Source organism: Schistocerca piceifrons, chromosome 10, assembly GCF_021461385.2.
Source record: "Schistocerca piceifrons isolate TAMUIC-IGC-003096 chromosome 10, iqSchPice1.1, whole genome shotgun sequence".
In the NCBI taxonomy this organism is placed as follows: domain Eukaryota; kingdom Metazoa; phylum Arthropoda; class Insecta; order Orthoptera; family Acrididae; genus Schistocerca; species Schistocerca piceifrons.
Genome location: NC_060147.1, coordinates 115,965,401 through 115,987,427, shown reverse-complemented (window position 1 = coordinate 115,987,427; position 22,027 = coordinate 115,965,401). Strand labels below are relative to the sequence as shown.

The 22,027-nt window shown below is 44.2% G+C and overlaps 1 protein-coding gene across 1 annotated transcript in view; it reads right to left on the bottom strand.

Annotated features, from left to right (window-relative positions):
* LOC124718977 (corticotropin-releasing factor-binding protein) overlaps positions 1 to 22,027 on the bottom strand; it is a 1,088,124-nt gene that overhangs the window by 922,893 nt on the left and 143,204 nt on the right. The gene's annotated exons all lie outside the window — the stretch shown is intronic.

Here is a 22,027-nt window from a genome sequence, read left to right as displayed (position 1 = left end):
TGCAGTCCCATCGTCCCTGCATCCTCAAAAAGTACTGGTCTGGGCCGCCATTTCTTCCAAAGGAATCATTGGCCCGTTTTTCAGATCCGAAACGATTACTGCATCACGCTATCTGGACATTCTTCGTGAATTTGTGGCGGTACAAACTGCCTTAGACGACACTGCGAACACCTCGTGGTTTATGCAAGATGGTGCCCGGCCACATCGCACGGCCGACGTCTTTAATTTCCTGAATGAATATTTCGATGATCGTGTGATTGCTTTGGGCTATCCGAAACATACAGGAGGCGGCGTGGATTGGCCTCCCTATTCGCCAGACATGAACCCCTGTGACTTCTTTCTGTGGGGACACTTGAAAGACCAGGTGTACCGCCAGAATCCAGAAACAATTGAACAGCTGAAGCAGTACATCTCATCTGCATGTGAAGCCATTCCGCTGGACACGTTGTCAAAGGTTTCGGGTAATTTCATTCAGAGACTACGCCATATTATTGCTACGCATGGTGGATATGTGGAAAATATCGTACTATAGAGTTTCCCAGACTGCAGCGCCATCTGTTGTTGAAAATTGTAACTACTGTAATTTCGAAAGTTTGTCTGCCTGAAAATGTACTGTTGTCCCAAGCATATTGCAACAAACGGTGTATTTCTATCGCTGCTCGTTTAGTTTTTATTGCCGTTTCAAATATACCGGTCATTTTTGAAACACCCTGTAGTTAAAGGCTACCCAGCCATTGACCTTCGTCTGTGCGAATGCGCACTTACGGGAATCGCCAAAGCGTGCGCGAGTAATGAGTGAATGGGCAAATGTCTATAAGGTACAATACATATATGTAGAATTGTGGAATTGTGGACAGTTGGGAATGTGAGTCTCACGGGAAGCGTGCAAGGGATAAGTCCCTGCAGTCACGCCATTCATCTGTGTCCTCGGTGGCTCAGATGGATAGAGCGTTTGCCATGTAAGCAGGAGATCCCGGGTTCGAGTCCCGGTCGGGCACACATTTTAAGCTGTCCACGTCGAGGTATATCAACAACACCTGTCGGCAGCTGAGGGTTTCAGTTAGTCATCATTTATTACATGTTGAAACGCCTGGCTATTACGGAGAGTGCAAGAATAGTAGAGGGCATAATGACAGAAAACACTGGTATCTTACAGGCATACTTTATTCTGTAGAAGGGGCAGGAACGTATGAACATAGAAGAAAGCAGACAAATTGATAAATGGGCAGAACGATGTGATGCCTAATTCGTATTTTGCTTTCTTCAACACCTCGCTGCAATTTCATATTGTCCTCCTCTTGTTATCCTATCTTTCTCTACATTTTGATATTCGGATGTACAGAGTGAGTACTAGGTCTTTCTCTGGTTACAAAAACTACTACTTAGGAACTGTTCTACGCACAGCTCTGCACTTTGTTGAAAATGACGCCTTAGCTCAAAGCTTTTTATGGATGCCACTCCACAATACTCTACTGTTGTTTTGCGAAAGGTATCTTAACTCGAAGTTTTTATGGGCACATTTCTACATGTGCTCTGACAGCGTCTTGTTTGTACTCTCTCTCTCGTTATAAGTAGCGTAATTTAGGAGCACTGCTGTCACATTGGGGCCTACACTGGAGGAAGTCCAATGTGTTTGTGATTTCATGAAACAAGAGTTATTGTCCAGTAACAGATCTTAAGTGCCACTGATCGAGATCCTTCGGGTGTGAAAAGCTTCAAAGGATGATACGAAAAGTTTAAAGTGACTGCAAGTGTTCGTGACAAAGCGAGAAGCAGTAGACATTAAGTGACATGTCACCGTTCCCGCGGTATGTGTAGCATTTAAACGCAACCCACAGAAATCGATGCGTCGTGTTTCCAGAAAAACAAACAGAGTCCGTGCAGAATATCACGGCGGGTAGATACGCAGACGACAGAGAGAGCGGTAGCAGTGGGGGCTGCGAGCGGCGCAATAGGGGAAATGCCGAGCGCTGGAGGGGAAATTGACGTTCTAAATTGAAACCTAAGCGCACATTTTTTTTTTTTAATATTAGGGAGGACCCCTACACACCCACACTTGCATTGTGACCACTCAAAAAGATCTGTCACATCTGCTTTGGTCAGTACCTCAAAAGAATTTCACTCAAAATGCAACTATTTATTACCGCCTGACTGGTTAACAATTTGTAACTTGACAGAGAAGTGGCACGAGTGGCGAATTTTGAGTAAAACCTTCGCATTTATCTTGTTGCCATGTTAAAATTTGCTTCTTTTACCAAAAGACAACAGAGTTCACACAGTATCGCGTCCCTAACGTGTTGTGCAGATGCAATTTTCAGAGAATTCTGAAACAATGGCTTAGTAAGTGAGAAGCTTGGGAAATGTAAGGTCAGTATCTTATGGAAAAGCACATCCTCGGTACAAAATAAGTGTGTAATGTTATCACTTATGTTGTTCCAAAACCATAGCATTTCCCGTTTCATCAGCTACTGAGGGCCTTAAAATTCATATTTTGTCACCAAAAAAATCTGTGGCTAGTGGAATAACACAGTAGATAAAGAAGTTTAGCATAATAATCACTTGGCAAAATACTTTCCTCTTTCCGTATCATCATTCGCTAAAATCTCATTTCGATACCTCAAACCGTTACGAAACATGAGGAATGTTGTGAATATTTCACTGCGGCTTTATCACTGGTGCAGGGTGATGGCAAATGAGTACGGAACATCAGACCAATTTTCTGGAGATTAGTGACAGATAAAGATCTCCACCCAAGTCTAAAGAAAAATTCAGTATGTTAACTATATTTTATACACAGCAACATATTATTAATATCCACCAAACGCAAAATTATAGTGACCCCTATTCTTTATCGTAAACTTTTTTGAATTTCACACAGTGTCTTACTACCACATAAATATCAAAATAACTATGACCATTAAAGAAGTGACGGTCACATCATAAATCTCACATATAAAGCACTAAGGCACGCACAAATGAATTTTTTTACCAAGTATTTCTATAAAATCGTTTGAGAAAGATTGCACGGTGTGCGTCTCAGTTCTGCCATCGCAGAGAGGCCGAAAGGTGACAAACACTGATGGCCTCCCCTTCTGAACAACCGCCCAGCTCTTTGGACGAAAACTGGTCACTGCACATTGGACACCGTGTCCAGCACGGACTCTAAAACTAGAATTGCTGCAATGCCACTACAACAAATATGTGGGGTATTACGGGAAGTGGGGCACCTGAAGAGACACTACTAACAAGGGAACCTCCCCATCGCACCCCCTTCAGATTTAGTTATAAGTTGGCACAGTGGATAGGCCTTAAAAAACTGAACACAGATCAATCGAGAAAACAGGAAGAAATTGTGTAGAACTATGAAAAAAATAAGCAAAATGTACAAACTGAGTATTCCATGCGCAAGATAGGAAACATCATGGATAGTGTGAGCTCAGGAACGTCGTGGTCCCGTGGTTAGCGTGAGCAGCTGCGGAACGAGAGGTCCTTGGTTCAGGTCTTCCCTCGAGTGAAAATTTTACTTTCTTTATTTTTGCAAAGTTATGATCTGTCCGTTCGTTCATTGACGTCTCTGTTCACTGTAATAAGTTTAGTGTCTGTGTTTTGCGACCGCACCGCAAAACCGTGCGATTAGTAGACGAAAGGACGTGCCTCTCTAATGGGGACCGAAAACATTTGATCGCAAGGTCATAGGTCAACCGATTCCTCCACAGGAATACACGTCTGGTATATTCTATACGACACTGGTGACTGCATGTGCGTCACATGACAGGAATATGTTGTCGACCCACCTAACTTGTACACTTGGCGAATGGGTAAAAAGATTCTTCTACCTTGCCCGATTTAGGTTCTTGTGGATGTGATAATCACTCCCAAAAAAGTGATGAAAACATACGAGTTTGTCACATAAACTGCAACAAATGAATGCAATAGTTTCAGAGTCGCACAGTTTTCCCTGTGCTCTGTCAAAACATAGGTTTTTAACGTTTTCAAATTTTTCCGCCTGCAGACCGTCAAATCCTGTATCCGTCCAAGCAAATCTGAACGTGTCCTAGAATTTTGGAGAGCGAAGTTGATTATATAAAAAATTAAACTTTTCACTCGAGGGAAGATTCGAACCAAGGACCTTTTGTTCCGCAGCTGCTCACGCTAACCACGGGACCAGATTGCTGCAGTGCTCGCATTATCCTTGATGTTGCCTATTGTGCCAGTGGACTACTCAGTTTGTACATTTTGCTTATTTTTTTCGTAGTTCTACACAACTTCTTCCTGTTTTCTCGATTGATCTGTGTTCAGTTTTTCAAGGCGTATCCACTGTGCCTACTTATAACTAAATCTGAGGGGGATGCGATGGGGAGGTTCCCTTGTAAGTACCCATGCAAGATCATTGTAACCATTCATGGGCACACAATTCTAAACCAACATTAAGTTCAGAAACATTGCACAGAGTGGAAGATTCATTCTGAAACGATCCCACAGGCTGTCACTGCGCCATTTCCATGTGAGGTAACTGTGTCAGAAGCATAGAACACTACATGTGACAACAAACATTGGATAAAATATTTAAAGATAAAACTTGCAAAACTAAACGCTCTGTATAACAACATATGTAACATTATAGGACTAAGGAATTTTGGACCAAATGCCGGCCATGTCAAGTGCATTTGGGATAAGGTTCATGAACTCATCAGTGGTTCAGGACCTTGGACCTAATGTGCACACGTCTTTCCATGCAGTATCATTTCTTCAACGGCTGCCAGTTCTGTAAAGTATGTGGAACCTGTTGTAAAGTTCGGAAATTATGAAGAGAGGTGCAAGGTCTGCAGAGCTCAGTCATTAAGACCAACATCTGCGAATCGCAAAGGTTCCAGGTTTGGGTCCTCGTCCGTCACACAATTCCAGGTGTGAGTCCTTGTCTGGCACACAGTTTTAATTTGCCAGGAGATTTCATCAGATAGAAAAAGTTCGCATGCGAGTACAAATACCGGGACGTTTCCTTCGCTACAGCCAAAGACACTGCTAGCTAGGGCATAACCACCTGTGGTTAACTAACATACGCAAACAGCGACAAACGTCGGCAAGCCCCTGTATATCAGCAACACTGGCTGGCAACTACCAGCTGCTATTAGAGCCGACCAACAGGCCACAGCAGGGACACCGACGAGCTGGCCCACAGACGCACAAACAACCTGCCAACATTCCCTCACACTGTGCCTCCGGTATATGACCTATCGGACACAAGATCGATAACAAACCTAACTGTTGCAGGTTGCTGACGCTGAACGAGGACTCTGTGCCAGCACCCAGCGCCAGCCGCCGAGCAGCACAAACGCACAACGTCAAGGTATCGACATGCATGATACCCACTACTGACAAAGCCTATCCTTACACAACCTATCGCAGGCAGCAAGACAACCGCTATTGCTCTTGCCGCCCGACCTAACTTTCGCAGAGGTTTTTTTCCCTTGGCTCTTGCCTTGGCACTTTTTTTCTTCTGCCCTTCAAACCGCTACCCTTCGTCAGATTTCGACCAATCTATCTCCAGATGAGCGCGTATTAATGGTTAATCCTAACCAGACGTACGCAAACATCGCAGTACCCACTTCCTGCGATACCTCACTTTAGTGAATACTAACCCTTATGCAGAGATGGCAGTAGACCTTTTGTGTTGGCCATCATTCCGGTGTGGGCGTGGAGGGGCTCCACCTCTTAAAAAAAAAAAAAAAAAAAACTTCGCTACAGCAGTCGCTCATTCCTAGCCCAGCTTTCCCCATCTGTGCAAGCAGTCCATCTCTACGATCTGTAACAGTCTTACTACATTGGCTGTGCATTCGATATTTTATTCTTCGACACAGTATTAGGGTAAAATGTGGTATTGGAATGATGCACTGAAACTGTTTCATGAGTGATGGGACAAGGGTTGCAAATGATGGAAAACCATTTTCTTAACTGTTTTTTGGGAAATCCGTTCCATGTTGCGTTTATGAGCCACCACACTGCTGCACACACCATAGAAGGTAGTATCTCGATAGAGGATGTGCAAGCGGTGGAACCGAGTAAACCATGGACTGGACAACTCCGAGTCCACGGATACTATTTGTTGTCACCAGATGGAACTACAATTGTCCGGCCACAGCTGTGGGTTCTTCGAGTGCTATCGGAGATGGTTTCTTTTGACTACAACAGATGAAATATTAGTTCACTTTATTACATGAACTATGTTAGTGCCCGCTGCTTTGCTCGCACAGACTGTATAGCCTGCAGAGATTTTTATTGTTTTTCTGTAATCGAATTTTTATGTTGTTTACAAACTGCAACATCATCTAGCTTTACACGCTACTTAAGGCCATATCAGCGTGATCTTTCTCAAATGTTCTTCCGACCAAAAAGATGTTATTGTAGCTGGAGTCAAAAGTTTTTGTTAATAATGCCTTTTGCGTTCTTGTGGAGATATTTCCATAGCAACTTTCACCCACTAACACATACTTTTTTATATCTAAGCGAGAAGTGAAATACCGATTCTCATAAATTTACCTTTAATTTTTTTTTTTAATTTAACAAAATATATTCTTAAAAATGTTCATGCTTTATTGGATTCCATTAGGGGCTGAATATCCAAAAAAAAACTGAAACACGTATTTATTTATATGTAGCCAAGAAGTCAAATGCCATTTAGATATAGCCTTAAAAGTTCTTTGATAGTTCTTCAGTAATTAATTATTTTCAAAACAGCTTTCACCTACTATTTTACCCCCTCAGTGGTTGAATTTCCAGGAACACTTACTTTTTATTTTATGACTGAGCAGGCAAATACCATTATTCGTAGTTCTAGGTTCAAAATTTCCTTAGGAGCGACTTACTTTTAACCAGCCTTTCATCCCCTATTTCACACCATTAGGAGAGAAATTTCGGACGATCACATCTTAAACGATGCTTGCAGTATAAAGTCCACACCCTCTCCAAACTACAGTTTTGCAGTGGTTTGGGCTGGGCGCTGATGAGTCAGTCAATCAGTGTGACCCTAGTTCTTTAGTAATTATTTATTTTCAAAAACCTTTCACCCACTATTTTACCTCCATCAGGGTTGAATTTCCAAACACAGTCAAACACGTAGTTTTTTTATCTGTAACAGAGAAGCCGCACATCAATTTTCAAATATTTAGCTTTAAAAATGCATTCGTCATGGAACGTTTGCATAAAAAATCTCATCCTCTATTTCGCCCCCATTGGGATCCAATTTCCAAAAACAATGACACTCGTATTTTTTATTTGTAACTGAGAAGTCAAATACCAATATTCATTGATGCACCTTTAACAATAGTTATTTCTTTTTCAAAAAACTTTTCACCCGCTACTTCACCCTCATAGGTTCAAATTTCCAAAAATACTGAAACATGTATTTATTTCTAACCCAGAAACAAAGTACCAGTTTTCGTAGGACCAGCTCCAAAATTGCCTTAATAGCAACATTTTTCAACAGAAACTTCATCTCCTATATACAGTCTTATGTTTGGAATTTCGAAAAATTCCTTCTTAAGCGATGCCTACAGTATAAAATCCACACCGTCTCCAAATTTCGAGTTTCTATCCTTAGGGGTTTGGGCTGGTTAATGATGAATCGGTCCGTCAGGACACTGCCTGTTAAACACAGAGATGAATAAAAGATTTATTTATCTTTGACACCCCTTTGCCACAGGAGAGCGTGGAATATTTACAGCTGTCATCGATTATGAAAGCATCACCTGATGCATACAATCACAAACTGTTCCCTTTAAGTATACAATATTCAACTTTGACAAAAGTACATGTTACACTGTAACTTTGACTAACATTGTTCCTAATCGCTAATGTTGACAGCACAAGCTGAGATCAGGAATTGGGCAGAGCGCTTCCGTGCTCAGGTCTATATTGACCTCCGGTGTGAGAACACTGCTTTGGTGAGGGGGACCCGTGGTCTTCAGGATCGCCTTCCAAAAGTCGTTGCAGACTGCAGGGAGCCCTCGCTAATATCTGTGTTATCGATTCGTGTTGCGAGTTTTGGTGTGGTCGCAGTCAGGTCACATATTTTACGGCGCCCCTACTATTGTACTGCCACAGTGACTATGTTCTAAGATGTTTACATTAGGCCCCTACTACGGTCTGTTCGCGCTAACCAAACAAGCAGGAGTAAAGTTGTTATGAAACCTTGGTGCTCGGGAATTGAAGGTCGGAATTGTCTCAGTAAAAACCAGTCATTCGGCATAGACGGTAGAACCGCCTTAAATCGAGGACGTTTACGTAGCTTGCTTCCGCATTGGCTCTTGCTGTTGCCGCAAGATCTGCAAATAGCGTTCTGGTTTATTTACGACAGCCGTGAGCAGTCACAAACGTGAACTACTCCAGTTATCGGACGAAGCTGGCGAAGGTCGCGAAGTACGTACGTAGTTTCCGAGATGCTGATAAGATTCAGAGAGCAGCGTGAGAGAGTGTTTTGCCGGTTGCGGTTTATTCTGAGAGTGGGAACGCGCAGCTACGCCGAACACAGCGGCGGATCGAGATAAGTTGACGCAGCTGTATAACATTTGACGCAGCCAGGTTGTCAGAATCATACAGATGGTGCAGGCGTTTAAATTGAGTATGCTGACACTAGGGGCTAATTGCCAGAAACAATATTTTAGTTTCTTTTTGATTGAGATAAAGAAACAAGTCGCAAAATTAAAGCGATTTACAGTGACCGCCTGTGTAGTCGGATGGTTGTAACTACAGCATTCGGTTCGGAAGGACCCGGATTCGATTCCAAGCACGTCCTCAGGTTATTTCTGTGGTAGGAACGTATGGTACGGGGGCCATTGAGGATATAGTGGTATAAAGAAGCAGGGACATCACCAGGATTCGTCAAGTGGATATAACAGGTGGAGGGAATGGTGAGATGCTAATCACGTGTCCCAAAGTCGAAGATAGCCTTGAAAGCGGCGTCCGGCCGGTCGGAACATGCTTAAGACCTAATCTGTGAGTGGTATTTAGTTTACTAACTTACTGTTGATTTACAGTGGAGTGGAACGAGTGGCGCACAACCGATCTCTGTTTGCGTCCCGGACAAATGCAGCAACGCTCGAGGCAATACGGGGCTCAGGAATCATCTAAAGAGACAGTGCAAAGCATCTGTACAAGGTGAGTCAAATAAAAATGACCCGGACGAGGGGATACGACACGACGTTAATGTATGCATATAACCACACCCTGTGACGTGCACACCACGTGTATGACTGCCACGTGATCCACACCGGTTCAGAGCGTAGTGCAGGCTCTGCCAATGTGAGTGGAGCAGTGCAAAGGGGACGACGGTACCCACAGTGGAGCATCAGGTGTTAGCTGTGGGAAGTTACGTGACAACCAAGTCGTGGAAATGGTGTGGTCAGACGTTTAATGGTGTCAAACTGCCAGCGAAGACTGCCATGCAACGCTTAGTCCGAAAATGGCGTCAGGCAGGGTCTGTTTTGAACAAGTCAAAAAACATTCCGAAACGTTGCCGCACACCAGCAAATGTGGCTGCAACAGAGACCTACCAAATGAACTCGATTCCTGTCACAAGAGACCGACATTTCACGTCGATTGTGAGAGCGAATACTCCACCTGGACTGTACGTACATTCCTACCGAGTATCTGTTGTCCGTGCAATAAACCAGCAGATGCTCCTCGGCGGCTCCAGTTTTGGGTGCGGCTGTTCACTGAGATAACTATGACTGGCTTGGACATGGGTCTGTTCTTTATGTCTGATGACGGCTGGTTTCATCTGAGTGGTTGTGTCACTCACAGAACCACAGGTCCTGACCAGCGGAGAATCCGCATAGCTTCTACGGAACACCATTGCATAGTGAGGAGGTTGGGATTTGGTGTGCAGTGTCTGCACGCGTCATTGTTGGTCACTGAGCGAGGTGGTGCAGTGGTCATCGGACTCGACTCACTTTCGGGAGGACGACGGTTAAAACCTGCGTCCGGCCATACTGAATTTCGTTTCCTGTGATTTCCCTAAATCGCCTCAGGCAAATGCCGGCATGGTTCCTTTGAAAGGGCACGGCCGATTTGGTTCTCCCATCCATCCCTGAACCGATGCGATCGATGACCTCGCTGTTTGGTCTCCTCCCCCAAATCAGACAAGCATTATTGGTCCCATCTTCTCTCATCAGACGCTGACTTCGGCGCGTTACATTGCCAACATTTTGAAACCATTTGTGGCAGCATTAACGGAGAAGGAAAAGACTACAGTTACTTTCAGCAGGAAGCACATTTACACCATCTTCACGTCTGCTAACTACTCTGTCAGGCGTCAGTCTGGTCGCGGCTCTAGCTCGTCACCCACGTCACCTGATTATTTTGTGTGGGGAGGCCTCAAGTTGAAGATGTATCACAACAACCATCAGTCTTCAAGAACTGTAGCAGGACATTTCGGACGAGTGTGCAGCAATTCCAGCAGCCCAGTTTCGACCTGCCTTCAGCAGCTAGCTGACCAGGGCCCGAAAGTGCCAAGAGATGAATGGCGCCCACGTTTATAGTCAGATTGGTACTGTATTTCCTTTCTTCTGTTGTGTTTCTTTGTATCCTGGAACTCTGTTCTCCGGGCCACTTGTATTTGGCCCACCCTGCAGATTTAGACACTGCTTTGGATGGTATTACTGAAACACACTCACTGATATTGTTCAGACAGTAGGGATGAAATAAATAGGCCAAAGAATTATCTGCTGCCTCTACAGGTAATTATTTTCCTCTTTATCACAGAGCTATGCCATTCTGTTTTGTACCCAATAGCAGCGTGCTACGGTATTCTAATGAGGATATATCAAAGTGTAGCAGATCTTTACTGTAATAGGTAACCCTCTACTGCCGAAAAAATGCACCACTCTCGAGGAGGAGATCATTTTACTGAGAAGTGATGTGACAGGTACTTCATCATTGTAGGAGTATATGATAACATTCAGACCGAACGACATGCGCATGTCACAGCAACGGGTACTCAAAACAGTCGCATCAAGAAATAGTGTACACCCCCTCCCCCACGCCTTCCCCCTCCTCCGACCGATAGTGCAACCGTATCGACAGCATATTGGCGAGGCATTAGTCTCCATGGACGACAATTCGCACCCCCATCGTGCACATCCTGTGACTGACATCCTTCAGGGTAACGACATTGCTCGACTAGAGTCGCCAGCATGTTCCCCACACATGAACTTTATCGAACATGCCTGGGACAGAATGTAAAGGGCTGCTTATGGACGACGTGCCCCACCAACCACTCTGAGGGATCTACGCCGTATCGCCGTCGTGGAGTGGGCAAACTGGAACAGTAATGTCTTAATGAACTTGTGGATAGTACGCCATGACGAATACGGGCATGCATCAGTGCAAGATTACTTGCTACTGAGTATTAGAGGTACCCGTGTGTACAGCTATCTGGACCATCACCTCTGAAGGTCTCGCTGTTTGGTGGTACAACATACAATGTGCGGTTTTTCATGAGCAATAAAAAGGGCAGAATTGATGTTTATGTTTGTCTCTACTCTAATTTCTTGTACAGGTTCCGGAAATCTCGGAACCTAGGTGATGCAAAACTTTTTTTGACGTGTGCATTTTACACGACAGGCCCGTTCCGGCTTTTTGCTATTACCAAGTGACTTGCTAAAGTAACATTGGTAAGATGATCTATACCGAAAGTACTTACTATGAACAGTCTCGAAGAACTGGAAGTACATATTCATTAAAGGAAACATGGACACGAAAGTCTAAACAAACACAGATTTTAAACTCAAGTACCGTCTCAAAAACTTTACTGTCATAACAGACTACAAAAAAGGTAGTCATATGTAAAACAACATATACACAGATCATACATACAGAATAAGAACAACGAAATTTAACACCATCTCTGGCAGGATCTAAATACTTTGTAAACATATAGAAACTTTGTAAGGAACTATCAAAATACTGAACAGTCAAAATAACTGGCAAATACGTATTTTTTACGTTTCGTAAGTACAAAAAATATTTAGTTACTAGGACGTAAAAAATGGCTCTGAGTACTATGGGACTTAACATCTGAGGTCATCAGTCCCCTAGAACTTAGAACTACTTAAACCTAACTAACCTAAGGACAGCACACACATCCATGACCGATGCAGGATTCGAACCTGCGACCGAAGTGGTCGCGCAGTTCCAAACTGTAGAGCCTAGAACCGCTCGGCCACCCCCGCTGGCTACTAGGACGAGATTAAAAAATTTGCTATACGTAAGTATCCATCCAAATATAAAACAGCCATGATTTATGTACAGATCGTCCTACCAATGTTATTTTCTCAGTTCACCTGATACTGACAATTAGCGAAAACAGGCCTGGCACGTAAAATATTAGAAATATATTTTCTTATAGTACCTGTTTTTGAAGATTTCACTTTCATACGCTGCGGTTTTATTTAAGAAGAACGCTTTCCAACGGCTGCAGTTGCCCACAACATAAAATGTGTTCTGATTGTAAGGGTGGCGAGTGGTATCCGCTAAAGGACTGCCCAAATCACCTTACACCTGTTGCAGCAATTCGGCAATCGTTCTGGCATGCCTTTGTGAACGAGTAAATTCACACTTTACCATGTCTCGTACGTGTTACATTGCCGACACGTCTGGTGATCTTCCAGGCCAGGGCAGACAAAGAGGGCGACGTTGCGTCACAGCTGCTGTATGTGGACATGCATTGTCCTGTTGAAAAAGCACGTCACCCTCCTGTCGAGTTGATGGCAGTAGCATTGGGATGACAGCCCGTGCAGTGTCGTGGGCATTGGTTACTTTACCAGTCACAGACAGCAGATGTGGCCGCAAGTTGTAACTGATGGCCCAGCCACACCACGAAGCCTCGTATCGGACCTGTGATTTGGGCCAATGCACTCTGGAATAGTCCCATGTGACTAAAAGAAAGGATCGAGTAAGATGACATATCCTTCGGCATCCAGAAATTATCATTTAGTTAATCTCGGTTGCCACAAGTTTCCCCAAGTAAAATTCCCTGATATTTCCCTGATTTCCAGACAAGTTTTAGCATCTTCCCCTGACAAATGTTTCAAATCTCAAGGGTAAGTAAAGACATAAGTTGACATAAAAATGTAAGGACTTCTGTGTTTCTAAATGTGTGAACAAAAATCTTAAGTACTAACAAAACTTTATTCACATGAAGTGCTGAGCGCTATTAACAAGGGATTTCAGATCGATTCCGTATTTCTGGAAGGCTTTTGACACTGTACCACACAAGCGACTCGTAGTGAAATTGCGTGCTTATGGAATATCGTCTCAGTTATGTGACTGGACCTGTGGTTTCCTGTCAAAGAGGTCAAAGTTCGTAGTAATTGACGGAATGTCATCGAGTAAAACAGAAGTGATTTCTGGCGTTCCCAAAGATAGTGTTATGGGCCCTTTGCTGTTCCTTATCTGTATAAACGATTTGGGAGACAATCTGAGCAGCCGTCTTCGGTTGTTTGCCGATGACGCTGTCGTTTATCGACTAATAAAGTCATCAGAAGATCAAAACAAAGTGCAAAACGATTTAGGAAAGGTATCTGAATGGTGCGAAAATTGGCAATTGATCCTAAATAACGAAAATTGTGATGTCATGGACATGAGTGGTAAAAGGATTTGTTAAACTTCGGTTACACGGTAAATCAAATTCGACTAAATACCTAAGACTTAACAATTTCGAAGAACTTAAAATTGGAATGAACACACAGAAAATGTTGTGAGGAAGGCTAACCAAAGACTGCGTTTTGTTGGCAGAACACTTAGAAAATGTAACAGACCTACTAAGGAGAGTGCCTATACTACGCTTGTCCGTCCTCTTTTAGAATACTGCTGTTCGGTGTGGGATCTTTACCAGATAGGACTGACGGAGTACATCAAAAAAGTTCAAAGAAAGGCAGCATTCCAATCACCAACTTTCTTCTCCGAATGCTGAAATATTTTGTTGACACCGACGTAAGTAGGGAGGAACGATCACCACGATAAAATAAGGGAAATCAGAGCTCGTACGGAAAGATTTAGGTGTTCATTCTTTCCGCGCACTATACGAGATTGGAATAATAGAGATTTGTGAAGGTGGTTCGATGAACCCTCTGCCAGGCACTTAAATGTGATTTGCAGAGTATTCATGTAGATGTAGAACATATTGTGTAATGAACTGTTTTTAGACGGAGAATGCAACCCAAATAGTATGCGTGTTTCATTAAGACCACTGATATTTTATTTCAATAGAGCAAAACAGATTCAAAATATCTTCAATGCTTTCAGAAATAACCTCATAAAGTAGGCCTCTTGAATGAAATATATAAGGTGGGGAAGAGTTGTGTAAGCGAACACTATAAATGACTGCCAAAAAAATGTTGGTTCTACTATGTTCGTTATTGTCAGTATTACCCACAGCGTGACGTCTATTATTCTACAGGTATTGTGTCATTTTTCTTTCACGAAATACGTGAGTACACAGCGTACAAACTGCCAGCGACTGCCACAATTGTCTTCTGCTTAACATCCGTACTTTCTATTATATAAACTATTTCGGAAGTGCCAGAGTGTACCAGAGTAAATAAAAAATGTCTATGAAACGCCGCACTGTACAATGTACTTGCGATGAGACAGTCGCAATTCGTGAAATCCACCGCCAGTGGCCTCTGGCCTTCCGAGGAGCAGCACAGTCGTGCGTCCACGGATAAACCACGAAAATTCGCCGCTTTACACCACACATGGACAGACCCGGCGTGCAGGCAGATCGGTGAGAGAAGATTCGACAGGCAGGGCTCACACGTTAGTGGGAAACTGTGAGCTTCAGATCGGCAGGCCCCATCCATTAGAGATACACACAAAAATGGCTTGCGGTTTTGGCCCATCATGGAAGTCCACTCGCATGGCCAGATATTCACGTGTCACAGACACCATGTTGATGGAATGAGTCAGCGGTGATCACCTACACATTGTTACTTTCGCAAGTACTCTGAGAATGAATACTGATGAGGATACGTAGCAACTCACCGTGAAGATGATTGCTGAGCCACAGGCAGGCACGTAGAAAAGACAATGACACACTCTCAACTAAATTTTTGGCCATAGCCTTTGTCAGAAAACGAGGGCTCACTCACACGTATTCACACAGTCACTCAGACACAACTCATGCACACGTGACTTATGTCTCTGGCTGCTACATCAACAAGATCTGAGGATCAGGTCCAAACAAACCACTCCTCACACCCCGCCTGCCCCTCGTCGGCAGCTGCTAGGCTAGCAGCCAGTAGTGATGGCAGCACTGACTGCAAGCTGAGGGAAGGGTTGGGAAGCAGAGAAGTAGCAACAATGCAGAGCCACAACAATGCAGAGCCGCAACAATGCAGAGCCGCAACAATGCAGAGCCGCAACAATGCAGAGCCGCAACAATGCAGAGCCGCAACAATGCAGAGCCGCAACAATGCAGAGCCGCAACAATGCAGAGCCGCAACAATGCAGAGCCGCAACAATGCAGAGCCGCAACAATGCAGAGCCGCAACAATGCAGAGCTGCAACAATGCAGAGCCGCAACAATGCAGAGTAGGGAAGCAGCGAACATATTCTGCTGCGCCCTGCCAGCAACGAAGCGTAACATCTCAGTATATGAACATTTCACGCTACTGAGAGAAAAACGAGATTTTTCCAGTGTTTCTTCAAATTTCCATGATATTTCCCTGATTCCCCTGACACATTTGAAATCCCCCGATATTCCCCGATTTCCGGAACTTGTGGCAACCATGGTAATGGAAGGAAACGTTCAGGGCGAATACTGTAGAGTAGGACTTCTGCTGTAAGTATTTTCAAACGTATGTAGGTGTGTAGAAATGAAAAAGCTTGCACAGGATATGACAGCATGGAGAGCTGCGTGAGCCAGCCTTCCAACTGAACACACCACAACACCAACGAGTCTGCATGCTGGACACAGTGGAGCTACTACTGATGTTGTAGTCCGGGCTGCGATTTCGTATGACAGCACTCTCGATGTTATCCCACGCATCCTGACTGCAAATTTGTACTTCACTCTGGTGAATCGACCTTTTGTGTTGCTGTTCATGAACGGCGTTCCAGAGTGTGTTTTGCAACAGGATAAACTCCGCCAGCATGCTCTACAGTGTGTTGATGTGCTGCCTTGGCCTGCTCGATCACCAGATCTGTCACCAGCCGAGCCCATATAGGACCTCGTCGTACGACCACTCCACCTTCGTCCATAAACAGGATTAAGCGACCTTGTATTGGTCACCCGAGTGCAACAGACATCGAACTCCATCCCATAAACCGACATTCAGCACCTGTACATCACAATTCATACACGTTTGTATTCAACATTCTGACGCTTACACTGGTTATTCATGTACCAGCGTTTCACATTTGCGGCACCAACGGCCTTGCCGTAGTGCTACATCTACAGCTACATCTACATCTACATACATACTCCGCAATCCACCATACGGTGCGTGGCGGAGGGTACCTCGTACCACAACTAGCATCTTCTCTCCCTGTTCCAATCCCAAACAGAACGAGGGAAAAATGACTGCCTATATGCCTCTGTACGAGCCCTAATCTCTCTTATCTCATCTTTGTGGTCTTTCCGCGAAATGTAAGTTGGCGGCAGTAAAATTGTACTGCAGTTAGCCTCAAATGCTGGGTCTGTAAATTTCCTCAGTAGCGATTCACGAAAAAAACGCCTCATTTCCTCCAGAGACTCCCACCCAGGTTCCTGAAGCATTTCCGTAACACTCGCGTGATGATCAAAGCTACCAGTAACAAATCTAGCAGCCCGCCTCTGAATTGCTTCTATGTCCTCCCTCAATCCGACCTGATAGGGATCCCAAACGCTCGAGCAGTACTCAAGAACAGGTCGTATTAGTGTTTTATAAGCGGTCTCCTTTACAGATGAACCACATCTTCCCAAAATTCTACCAATGAACCGAAGACGACTATCTGCCTTCCCCACAACTGCCATTACATGCTTGTCCTACTTCCTATCGCTCTGCACCGATTCCCGTCAGATCACCAAAGTTAAGCGCTGTCGGGCTGGGCTAGCACTTTGATGGGTAACCATTCGGTCTGCCGAGCGCTGTTGGCAAGCGGGGTGCACTCAGCTCTTGCGAGTCAAACTGAGGAGCTACTTGACTGAGAAGTAGAGGCTCCGGTCTTGTAAACTGACATACGGCCAGGAGAGCAGTGTGCTGACCACATAGCCCTCCACATCCGCATCGAGTGACGCGTGTGGGTTGAGGATGACACGGCGGCCGGTCGGTAGCGTTGGGCCTTCCAAGGCATGTTCGCAAGGAGTTTATGATTTTCGTATTTGCAATGGCTTGTCCTTCGCTTATTAAAACCTCTCATCTTGCACTGTTACTTAAATATGTTATCTAGACAAAGCCACTCCCGAAATTTCATTACTCTAATTTTTTTTGGGGTTACGATCTTTTCCGTCAGTGTTTATTAATTCCTCGTACATGCATCTCGCGAGAAGACCGTGCAGGTATAATCAGAGAGATTCGAACCCACACAGAGGCTTACCAGCAGTCATTTTTCCGGCGAATCTTTAGCGCCTGGAACAGGAAATATGGAGAAGCGATAGTGGTGAACGAACTGCCCTCCGCCACACGCCGTAAGTTGGTTTGTGGAGTATAAATGTATATGCACATCAGTCAAGTTTCCCGAAATTATTCCACCAGTACCAGCTCTACCACCCGTCATAATAAATACGCATACAAGATTGTTGAGTCCTGATTAAAGCACCCTGTAACTCTTTTCTGTCGCAGTATTTATTGCTCCCCACTGTTTTAATTCGGCTAAACGAATGGACACTGCCAACAGCCGCACGCCTCCACCATTTGCGGATGGAAATACCGCTATCGGCAGGGTGCTCGATGCAGTGGATTAATTTAAGAGAAAAACAAAATGGCAGCCACCCGGTGCGCTGCAATTGGCAGTGCCTCATTATAGCTGAATCTGCCTCTTGTTTGCGACGATTTAATGCTCTATCTATTCCCGTCACAGACATAAAAGGAGCAGGACGAATGTGTTACACTAGTGCTTTTATGTCTCTTTAGATAAAAATTTCTATTAACCGTGTACGAACTATTATTTGACACACGCCACTACAATACTTCTTTACGGACCGCTTTCCGAACTACAGAGCTAACATTGCACCCTGGCAAGAGAAGTAACGCAAGCCCAAAAATAGAAATTTTTAGTTTATGTCAACCGAAAAACACGAGTTAAGTGGCCCGAATGTTCACAAAAAACGTCGTCACATCTCTATATCGCAATTCCTCCACTTCAGGGCCGTTGCATCCGTTCTGTTAATGACTTCACGATTCGCTACAGCTAGAATGGCGTCGCTTTAGGGCTGCCATTGGCAAGTGTGCACGGGTCATTCAAGGAGAGCGGCACATTCTGAGTCGTGAGTTTTCATGTATGGGCTAAGTTGAACGTCATCTTTTTAATATCATAAATTATTACGATATTTGTGTTTATACAGTGTCTGTGTCTTAACATTTGAATGTGTTACGGACATGCATGCATGTCTGAAGGAACAGGCACTGCAGTGACGGTTACAATTTTTGTAAACATTACGAAATTTCGTGCGTTGCAGCATATAAAAAAAATGGAAATTTCTGCAATAAAGAAAAATTGGACTAGAGATCAACATAAAAATCAATTCCGCTCTTTTCATTGCTCATGAAAACCACACATTGCATGTTGTACCACCATACAGCGAGACCTTCAGAGATGGTGGTCCAGATTGCTGTACACACCAGTACTCCTAATACCCAGTGGCACATCCTGTTGCATTGATGCACGCCTGTATTCGTCGTAGCATACTATTCACAAGTTCATCAAGGTACTGTTGGTCCAGACTGCCCCACTCCTCAACGGTGATTCGGCGTAGATCCCTCACAGTGGTTGGTGGATCACGTCGTCCATAAACAGCCTTTCTCAATCTATCCCAGGCATTTTCGATAGGGGTGGTGTCTGGAGAACATGCTGGCCACTCTTGACGAGCGGTGTCGTTATCCTGAAGGAAGTCATTCACAATATGTGCACGATGGGGGCGCGAAATGTCGTCCATGAAGACGAATGCCTCGCCAATACGCTGCCGATACGGTTACACTATCGGTCGGAGGATGGCATTCACGTAACGTACAGCCGTTGCGGCGCCTTCCATGACCACCAGCGGCGTACGTCGGCCCCACATAATGCCACCCCAAAACAGCAGGGAACTTCCACCTTGCTGCACTCGATGGACAGTGTGTCTACGGCGTTCGGACTGACTGGGTTGCCTCGAAACACGTCTCCGACGATTGTCTGGTTGAAGCCAAATGCGACACTCATCGGTGAAGAGAACGTGATGCAAATCCTGAGCGGTCGATTCGGCATGTTGTTGGGCCCATCTGTACGGCGCTGCATGTAGATATGGACCTCGCCATGGACGTCGGGAGTGAAGTTGCGCGTCATGGAGCCTGTTGCGCACAGTTCGCGTCGTAACACGACTTCCTGTGAGTGCACGAAAAGCATTATTCAAGATGGTGGCGTTACTGTCAGGGTTCCTCTGGGCCATAATCCGTAGGTAGCGGTCATCCACTGCAGGAGTAGCCCTTGGGCGGTCTGAGCGAGGTATGTCATCGACAGTTCCTGTTTCTCTGTACTTCCTCCAAGTCGAAACAACATCGCTTTGGTTCACTCCGAGACGCCTGGACACTTTCCTTGTTGAGAGCCCTTCCTGGTATAAAATAACAATGCGGACTCGATCGAACCGCGGTATAGACCGTCTAGGCATACCTAAACTTTAGACAACACGAGGCGTGTACCTCCTTCCTGGTGGAATGACTGGGAGTGATTGGCTGTCAGAACCCCCTCCGTCTAATAGGCGTTGCTTATGCATGTTTGTTTTCATCTTTGGGCGGGTTTAGTGATATCCCTGAACAGTCAAAGAAATTGTGTCTATGATACAATATCCACAGCCAAGGTTTATCTTCAGGAGTTCTGGAAACCGGGCTGATGCAAAGCTTTTTTTGATGTGTATAAGCCCATTTACCATTCTGCGTCTTCGTAAATTATGTTCATTAAATTGCGCCTAATTGATGTTCGTTTTAACACTGTGTTAATTTTCGCAAATTACACATTTGCATTTCTCTTTTTGCAATACAATTTCAACTAGTTCATTTTTTATTTCAACTTATGTGCTAATTTTGTCTTGGAAGTTCGAATGTCATATTATATTACAGAAGTAAAAAAAGCATATTGTTACTTGACGGAGGAAAAGTGGCATAATGTGAGGGATCATAACCAAAACGATAATGTTTTTGGAAAAATCAAGAAAGAAAAGTGACAACTCGAAGACTCGATTGATAATTACCTAATAACACCTCACTTTCGACAGTACAGAACTACCTGTCAGTGTTACTGTTGAACAGACTATAACGGAATTTACTGCCAAAATTACATACTTGAAATTTAATGGACTCCATATTGTTCAGCATGTTGTTGTTGTTGTGGTCTTCAGTCCTGAGACTGGTTTGATGCAGCTCTCCATGCTACTCTATCCTGTGCAAGCTTCTTCATCTCCCAGTACCTACTGCAACCTACATCATTCTGAATCTGTTCAGTGTATTCATCTCTTGGTCTCCCTCTACGATTTTTACCCTCCACGCTGCCCTCCAGTACCAAATTGGTGATCCCTTGATGCCTCAGAACATGTACTATCAACCGATCCCTTCTTCTAGTCAAGTTGTGCCACAAACTTCTCTTCTCCCCAATCCTATTCAACACTTCCTCATTAGTTATGTGATCTACCCATCTAATCTTCAGCATTCTTCTGTAGCACCACATTTCGAAAGCTTCTATTCTCTTCTTGTCTAAACTATTTATCGTCCATGTTTCACTTCCATACATGGCTACACTCCATACAAATACTTTCAGAAATGACTTCCTGACACTTAAATCTATACTCGATGTTAACAAATTTCTCTTCTTCAGAAACGCTTTTCTTGCCATTGCCAGTCTACATTTTATATCCTCTCTACTTCGACCATTGTCAGTTATTTTGCTCCCCAAATAGCAAAACTCCTTTACTACTTTAAGTGTCTCATTTCCTAATCTAATTCCCTCAGCATCACCCGACTTAATTCGACTACATTCCGTTATCCTCGTTTTGCTTTTGTTGATGTTCATCTTATATCTTCCTTTCAAGACACTGTCCATTCCGTTCAGCTGCTCTTCCAAGTCCTTTGCTGTCTCTGACAGAATTGCAATGTCATCGGCGTTCAGCATAGAATTCATTGGGTCGATTTTTCTGAAGTATCGCACGTTTTGAGTTGGTGTCACTATTCTTGCCAGGGTGATTGCTTTCTCGGTAACGCCTGTGTGACGAAACGACCACTGTCATTACTCTCTAGTTAAATCCAGTAATGCACACTGATTTCCGTAATTACACTGACTGACAACAAAGGGGAGCGGCCAAACAGAAGTTCAGCTGTCAATGTAACTTCGTACACATAAACATCTTTCGCGCATATGTAAATGATTTATAGAGCTTCAATTGTCCCTGACAGAGTATAAATAAAATGAAATGTGTTGGCAGTTGTGCATACGAACAAGCATCAGTTGTATAATGCAATAACGACAGTGAAAATTTGAGCCGGACCGGGACTCGAACCCAGATTTCCCACTTATCGTTCCGCCACAACTTTTCGCTGTCGTCATTGCATTATACAACTGATGCTTGTTCATATTCTCGATTGTGAATGCTGTTTCATAACTCCTGTAGTCGCAGCAATGCCTATTGTTTCGCTCATGCATTCATGTCCGAAGGAACATAGCATCGTTATTAGGTACTGCAATATACACTCCTGGAAATGGAAAAAAGAACACATTGACACCGGTGTGTCAGACCCACCATACTTGCTCCGGACACTGCGAGAGGGCTGTACAAGCAATGATCACACGCACGGCACAGCGGACACAC